Source organism: Mus pahari, chromosome 19 (genome assembly GCF_900095145.1).
Source record: "Mus pahari chromosome 19, PAHARI_EIJ_v1.1, whole genome shotgun sequence".
Lineage (NCBI taxonomy): Eukaryota > Metazoa > Chordata > Mammalia > Rodentia > Muridae > Mus > Mus pahari.
Window position 1 is genome coordinate 1979440 of NC_034608.1, and position 8803 is coordinate 1988242.

Genomic DNA, 8803 nt, shown 5'->3' on the forward strand with positions numbered 1-8803 from the left:
CTGAAGCTCCTTTCTCTGTGATAACTCCAGCTTGTGTCAAGTTGACACAAAATTAGCCAGTACAGGTATGATAGCATTTTTGTGTGAAGTTACATGTGACCATGTGACTTCCTTTAGCTAGGAAGGTTGTGAACCACGGGCTCAAGGGTTGAAGAGCACCAGCAGTTTTCTGTAGCAATAGTTTATCAGGTTGGGGATGCGGTTGTACTGAGTGCTTACCTAGTATGTGCAAGACCCTAGGTTCTGTCCCTAGCCTACACACACACACACACACACACACACACACACACACACACACACACACACACTTAAATACTTTTTAAACACTATGCTTAAATTTTTATTTTATTTTTATTTATGTGTATGAGTGTGGGTACCTGTGGAGGCCAGAAGAGCCATCTAACCTGGGTGCTTAGAACCAAAGTCAGATCTTTTTAAAATTCTTTTTCAAGATTTCTCTGTGTAGCCCTGGCTGTCCTGGAACTCCCTCTGTAGACCAGGCTGGCTTCGAGTTCAGAGATCCACCTGCCTCTGCCTCCTGAACCCCGGGATTAAAGGCGTGCGCCACTGAGCCTGACTTAAACTTGAATCTTATGGAAGAGCAGAAAATACTATTAACCACTTAGCCATTATCTTTTTCTGCTTGTGTTTTGCATTACAAACAGGGTTTCTCTGTGTAGTCCTGGCTGTCCAGGAGCTCACTCTAGACTGTGGCTGGCCTTGAACTCAAGAGATCTACCTGCCTGTACCTCTAGAGTGCTGGGATTAAAGGCATGTGCCATTGCTGCCTGCTGCTTGTGGACGTTGTACATCGTGGTGCGGAGCCTAGTGCGCACCACGATGTACAACGTCCACAAGCAGTTCCTTCCTTCCCTCTTTCTCTCCTCCCTCCCTCCCCCCTCCCTCCCTCCCCCTCCCTCCATGTTTCTTCTTTTTCCTCCTCCCTTTCCCCTTCCCCTCCTCCTCCTCCTCCTCCCTCCCCCTTCCCCCTCCCTTCTCCTATGGGTACTCTGTCTGTTCACCACTTCTTTGCTGTGCTCATGGACATCTGAGATGGGGAAGTTACAGAGGGTTGTTAGCCGTCATCTGGGTGCTGGAACCAAACCCAGGTCCTCAGCAAAATCAACAAATGCCTTAACTTCTGAGTTATCTCCCCAGCCCTGGCCTTGAACTCTTGATCTTTCTGGTTCTGTGGTTACAGGCATGCACCACCACCACCCACCACCATCCACCTCTACCCCCGGGCCCAACTCCATTCCTCTCTCTTCTGTACAGACCTTTACAAGTGTGTGGAAACAGCCAGAAAAGAGACGTAGGGATGCTTTGAAACTCTCTGTTTATTTGGATAGACCAGGAGACCGGAACATTTATCATCATGGCTAAGATTTCTCTTCTTTGGGGGGGGGGGTGGTATTGACTTAGTCAGGGTTTCTATTCCTGCACAAACATCATGACCAAGAAGCAAGTTGGGGAGGAAAGGGTTTATTCGGCTTACATTTCCACATTGCTATTCATCACTGAAAGAAATCAGGACTGGAACTCAAGCAGGTCAGGAAGCAGGAGCTGATGCAGAGGCCATGGAGGGATGTTCCTTACTGACTTGCCTCCCCTGGCTNAAAAAAAAAAAAAAAAAAAAAAAAAAAAAGAGAGCATTGGCTGTTCTTCCAGAGAACCCCAGTTTGATCCCCAGCACCTACACAGCAGTTCATATTTGTAGGCATACATTTTTTGCAACGTACTTGTAATAAGAGTTCAACTTCTCCTCTAGCCCCCTACCCAGCAGAGGGAGTGGAAGAGAAAAGTTACTGGGATATGGGGGAAGTGGACCTGTTCAGTAGCAGTTCTTTGGGGGAGAACTTGATTTTCTTTGGCAGCAGTTCTGCCCTGTAGGAAACACCAAATGGAACTCAGCAGCTGCAGACCAGTCCTCTAGGCAGGAAGACACCGGGCGTGAACCCGCAGCTACAGTCCAGTCCTTTCAGGCAGACACCAGGCAGCTGTAGTTCAACCCTGAAGAAACTGCCATGCTCACCAATTGGCCTGAGGCGAGAACCTCAGGAACCTCACAAGCAGTTCTTGGGTGAGTTACTTTCAATGACAGCATTACTGCAAGTTGGACTCAACAACACTATGTAAGGCGAACCAATACGTGGGTGTCTTTAGCAAAGAATGCCAAGGCAGAGCAAACCAAACCAGTGCTCTAGCTGCTACTGTCTGTGGGGTGTGGAGAGCTTTTGGGGCAGCTTGGTAAGAATCTGACATTGGCCAAGGACAAGGAAATGGGCTTCAGGCAGGAACCTGACATTGGGCTCATGACATGGAAGTAAGTTCATGCAGGAATCTAATTTTAGACTGGAACATAGAAGTAGGGGAGCTCTGCCACACCCTTTCGCCATGAAGTTCTGCTTCACCACAGGCCTAGAAGCAGTGGCACCAGTCAGTCAGAGGTTGATATCTCTGAGACTGTAAACCAAAATGAACTCCTTCTCCTTCCAAGTTGTCTTCTGAAGTATTTTGCTGTAACCGTGACAGCCAACACATCATCTTTCATCTTCATATTCTCTTTATATTATAAAATTGGAACTCTTAAGCCGGACATGATGTGTCTGTCTGAGGTTCTCGGTCCTTGGGAGCTTGAGTGGGAGGGTCACTTAAATCCAGGAGACCATCCTGGCCAGAAACAGTGAGACCAACCCCTCCCCCCTCGTACATGAACAAGCAATAAAACCCCAAACTCCATACCCGCTAAACCGTGGCATCCCAGTTCCCTTCTCCTTAGCCTTTCCTATGCTTATTGATATTTGTATTTCTTTGAAGAAATGTTTATTAAGCCTTCTGCTCCTGTTTTAATCATCGTGATTTTAGTTACTGTTTCAGATACTAATCTCTTATTAGAAATATGTTTTTGAAAATATTTTAAAATAATTTCAAAGGGTTTGTTTAAAAAAAAAAAAAGAAGTAGGCTTCAGGCAAGAATCTGATTTTGGGCTAGGACAGGGAAGCAGGCTCAGATATCTTGGTCATCTGTATAAGCCCTTAAAAACAGTGGTCAAGGGGAGCGATCTCAGGACTCTGTTTATTGCCTTGTTTGTTCCTTGACTATTTGTGTTTATTGTCTTGCTTGTTCCTCAACCTAGAACTGACCTTATTACTTGCATGTAATCAAAATGGTATAAAAGCGGATTGGGAAAAAATAAACCTGTCTCTACCTCAGAACTGGCTAGAGTCATCCTACAATGTTGTCTAACTGTTTTTTTTCCCTCTTTTAATCCTCACCCCTGCACTGGAGAACCTGTTGACTGAGCGGGCTTGGACAGTGGGGTCATATTTATACTCCTTCATCATGGGTCCTTTTACATGTTTGCTATATCAAAACATCCTTTCACCTGTATATGCTTCAGGAAAACTGCCTTCCCGTTTCTGCTTTAGCAAGACATCCTTTCACCTATGTGCCCCAGCAAAACACCATTTGACATAACTGACTTTCCAAAGAAACTTCAGCTCCAAGAAATATAATACCTTCTTCTGGTCTCTGTGGGCATCTGCATTCACACACACACACACACACACACACACACACACACACACACACACACAAAGAAAACAAGATTAAAAAACAAAAACAAACCTGGGAGATGCTGGCAGTAAGCGAGGTTGTGTCTCTTGGTACATGGGTGCCCCATGCACTAAATAAGTAAGCAAATATGTAAATTAAGCTGTAGATGCTACTTAAAAATAATAAATACATACATGGATACTCACTATAAAAGTCTCATAACTTTTCTGTCGGGTGATTATTTTTCATTTTTTAACAGTATTTACTCATTTCAATATGTGTGTAGGAGTATTTTGTCTGCATGCCTGTGTACCATGGGCATGCCTGGTGCCTGAGGTGGTCAGAAGAGGATGTTTGGTCTGGTGGTGATGCACGCCTTTAATCCTAGCACTTGGAAGGCAGAGGAAGTCGGATCTGTTGGAGGCCAGCCTGCTCTACAGAGTGAGTTCCAGGACGGCCAGAGCTACACAGAGAAACCTTGTCTAGAAACAAAACAAAACACTGAACTCCATCCCCAGCCTCCAGCTCCCAACCCCCACATGGAGAGGAAAAAAAGAGGTTGTCAGATGCTCTGGCACTGCAGTTACAGGTCCTGTGAGCTACCACATGAGTGCTGGGAACTCAACCCAGATCATCTGAGTGACAAGCAAGTGGTCTTAAACGGCCGAGGCATCTCCTGTGCCTCCCATTGGTGTCGGGGAACCTGTAGACAGTTTTTAAAATCGGACATACATATAGGCATCCATGCAGGCAAAATACCCAGATACCTAAAATAAAAGAAAATAATTAAAAATAATATTTAAAAGCTGGGCACAGTAGTGCAGATATTTAATCCCAGCATTCAGCAGTCAGAGGCATGTAGATCTCTGAGTTTGAGGCCAGCCTGGTCTACATAGCAAGTTTTAAGTCAACTAGGAGGACTGTGTAGTGAGACCATGCCTCAAAAATAAAAGATTTCTATTGAAGGTAGTGGTAAAATACTTTTTTTGGCTTACATTTTCTTATCAACTATTTATCCTAGCTCATTCTTTCTTTGTCTCTGTTTCTCTGTTTCTCTCTCTCTCTGTCTCTCTCTCTCTGTCTCTGTCTCTCTCTGTCTCTCTGTCTCTCTCTCTGTCTCTCTCTCTGTCTCTCTGTCTCTCTCTGTCTCTCTCTCTCTCTCTGTGTGTGTGTGTGTGGAGTGGGGGTTAGAGACAGAACCTATGGCCTTCTACATACTAGGCAAGTACTCTCCCATACAACTGCACTCCCAACCTGATGTACTATTTCTACAGAAACCCACTAGTGCTCCTAGCCTCTGAGCCAGTGATTCTCAACCTTCCTGATGCTGGGACCCTTTCATACATATGGTTCCTCATATCGGAGAGAGGCGTGATCTGTGGAGGTTGACCGATCCTTTCACAGGGATCGCCTAAGACTATTAGAGAACACAGATAACTATATTAGGGCTCATAACATTGAAAAATTAGTTATGAAGTAGCAACAAAAAGAAATTTGTGTTTGGGAATCACCACAACATGAGGAAGCCTGTCTCAAAAAAACAAAAACCTAACCAAAAACGAAGCAAATAATGCTCCACTTTATGCTAGGCACTCAACTTGGCACTAGCCAGTTGTCTCTGGTTCCAGTCCCTGGAAGGTAAGTTCCCAGTAACCCTGACTCAGTCAGTCCAGAAATGTACAGCCATGGCCAGCTGCTTTGTTGTGATATGACTGACTGCTTTTTGGCTTCTGTAAACCTGCAGACATTCAAAGACTATTTTGATGTGCCTTGACTACTCTCGGCAGAGTGAAGCAGCTTGTGGCTTACTTGTGCAGATAGTCAAGGCCTCCTTTTGGTTTTTGTCTTTAAAAATCCTTCTGTCCCTCATCTGCTTTGCGTGGCAGTCTCTCGTCTGGCTCAGAGATAGCTGTCCTGCTACCAGCTACACGAAATTTAACCAATTATAATCTAGATTGAGTCTGTGGCCTTCCCCCCCCCCCCCCGGGAGGTCTTGAACTCCATAACAGCTACACAGTGAGTTCAAGGCTAGCCTGTACTATGAGACCCTTTCTCAAACTACAAAATCAAACTGAACAGATTTTTTTATATAAAAATGAGTGTCTTGGGCACTGGCGAGATGGCTTAGCAGTTAAGAGCATGGCTGCTGCTTTTCCAGAGGACCTGGTTCTGATTGCCAGCGCTCACGTGGTGGCTCACACCATCTTTTAACTCCAATTCCAGGAGTTCTAGGCTTTTTGAGCACCAGACAGGCAAGTGGAACAGGCATAAACGAAGGGAAACATTCATACACATTAAACATTAAAGTCTACTGTAAGCATTTGATAGTTTTTTTTTTTTTAATTTGCTTGATGTGGGTGGTGTGTGCGGTGGTCAGGAGGTGTCAGTTCTCTCCTTGCACCGTGTTGGTCCCAGGCCCAGTTAGAGGACATCTCCTGGAGTAGTCCTGGATGGTCAGGAATTCACTGTGTAGACCAGGCTGGCTTGGAACTCAGAGTTCACCTGCTTCTACCTCCCTAGTGATGTGATTCTCCATTTTGCACTGTAGTCACCTGTTTGTCATCTCTGTATTTGTCTGTTTATCTGTCATCTCTGTATTGTCTGTCCAACACAGTTGTGACTGACTTGGAGTTGGGGCACATGCCACAATGTTAGAACGAAGCGAGACGTCACAAGTGTGAAAATACACACTAGATTTCTAAGACAGCGTAATGACAGTCAGGTTCCGGTGTGTGAGAGCCAGGTGCAAGGGCCGTGATGCAGAATGACTGCAGAAAAGAGGAAGAGAGGATTCAAGGTTTCATGATCCGAATTCATTGAGGGGACGTGCTGATAGAAGTGTGATCCTAGGTGGGAGCCCGAACAAGTGCTAAAACCTGCCTCGGAATTAAAGGCTGGGGGGACCGTGATCTCATCTAACTCAGAATGTGTTTGTGATCTGCAGCTAATAGCAAAGGGGCAGGCAGGTGCATCCCTGGCATTGAAACAGCTCTGAAACCCTCCATGTTACTCTAAGGTCATGTCTGTGGTTTCCAGGAAAAAACAAGGTTTGCTTTGCAGTGGTTGTGGTGGTTATCAAGATGGCTATAGTGAGGTCAAGCTGAATCCATATAGCCACTATTAGAAGTAGTTATTCCAGAGCCAGAGAGATGGCTTAGTGGGTAAGGGTTGCTGCCGTGCTTGATGGCTTTCGTATGATTCCCAGAACTACTACTACCAACATGGTAGAAGGCAAGAACTGACTCCCAAGTTGTCTTCTGACATCCACACAAGTGTCATGGCATTCACTCCCCCTTCCCCATAAATGTAACTTAAAATCATTTGTTAAAGTAGTTATGGGGATAGATAGATGACTCAGTGGTTGAGAGTGTTTCCCGTTGCTGCAGAGGATCCAAGCTCAGTTCCCAGCACCCATACTGGGTGGTTGACAATCATCTGCCACTCCAATCCAGGGAGGGGAATCCCATGCCCTCTACAATTGCTACAGGTGGTGTGCACACAGCAACAGCAGCACATACTGAATTAAAAGGAGAAACACAGAGTGGTGGTGCATGCCTTTAATCCCATCACTTTGGGGAAGGAGAAGCAAGCAGATAGGCATAATCTCTCTGAGTTCAGTTCTGAGTCAGTGCTGCATAGTGAGATCCTGTCTTAAACAAAACAAAAACAAAAACAAAAAACAAACAAACACAAACCCATCATCAGTTTAAGGTTTAAGGCTAACCTGGTCTACAGAGCCAATTCCAGGACAGCCAGGGCTACACAGAAACCTTGTCTCAAAACAAAATGAAACAACCCCAAAACATTTATTTTTGCGTGTGTGTGTGTGTGTGTGTGTGTGTGCACGTGCGTGTGTGTGTGCATTTGTGTGTTCAGGCATGCCATGTTGTTCCTGGAGGAGCAAGGTCTCCTTTTCCATCATATGGGGCTCAGGGGTTAAACTCAGGTTGGGGAGTCAGATGAAGGTTGTTGAGCTTAGCAGCAAGATGGTTTGCCCACTGGGCCACCCTCACCAGTCTTGGTACTTAGGTCTTTGTATTTGAATTTCACCATCTGTTAAAAGGGAGGGAACATTTTAATACTTTGAACTTTGTCGCCCCCATAAGGTCCAGGAGAGAGTTTCTTGTGACAGTGTATGGAGAAGCTCTGTGACAATAATCAGCTTGGGTTTGTCCTAGTTTGTTTTCTATTTCAGTGATAAAGGCCCTGGCCAAAAGCAAAATAGGGAGGAAAAGGTTTATTTATCATCACAGTCCATCATGGAGGGGAGTCAGGACAGAACTCAAGGCAGGAACTGAAGCAGAGGCCACAAAGGAGAGCTGCTTCCTGGCTTGATCCCCATTATTTCTTCAATTTGTTTTCTTATAAACCCCAGGAATTTTTCCTCTGGGGTGACACCACTCACAGCTTCTGACATCATCCCTAGGTCACACTTTTTTTCCCTGTGGTCCTGGTGTTTGTTGGAAACTGCGGTTGGCACCCCATGTTCAGGCCAACTGGGCCTTTTAGTGGATGGCCAAAATGCTTTCTGCTGGGTGACATTTGTGTTTTGCTTGCATGTATGTTTGTGCACTGTGTGCTTGTAGTGCCCTTGGAAGCTAATGTCAGATCTCCTGGAGCAGAGATCTGAACCACCATGTGGGTACTGGGGTTTAAACCCACATTCTCTGGAATAGCAGCTGTTGTCTCTTCAACCAAGAATAAAAAAATATTTTCTATAAAGCAAAGGGACTTCCTTTCTGAGCCCAAGGAATGGCAGTCATATATGTTGACCCACACCTGTAATCCCCAGTACTTGGAAAGTGGAGACAGGAGAATCAGGAGTCAAGGCTAGCCTCAGCTACATGAGACACATTTTTAAAAGAACATGCCCTACTTGGCTGGGGTGGTGTACACCTTTAATCCCACCCAGCTCAGGAGACAGAGGTAGGTGGATCTCTGAGTTCAAGGCCAGACTGGTCTACAGAATGAGTTCCAGGACAGCAGGGCTACACAGAGACACCCTGACTTGCAAACAAACTGTACAAACTGTATGGTAAAAATCCTGTAAAGGTTAGGAACTGATGGAATGCACCCCAGCAGAATAATAGACGTTTACGACAAGCCTGTCCAGGTAACATACCAAACGAGGACCAACTGAGACTATTCTTCTTCTTTCTTCTTCTTCTTCTTCTTCTTCTTCTTCTTCTTCTTCTTCTTCTTCTTCTTCTTCTTCTTCTTCTTCTTCTTCTTCTTCTTCTTCTTTCT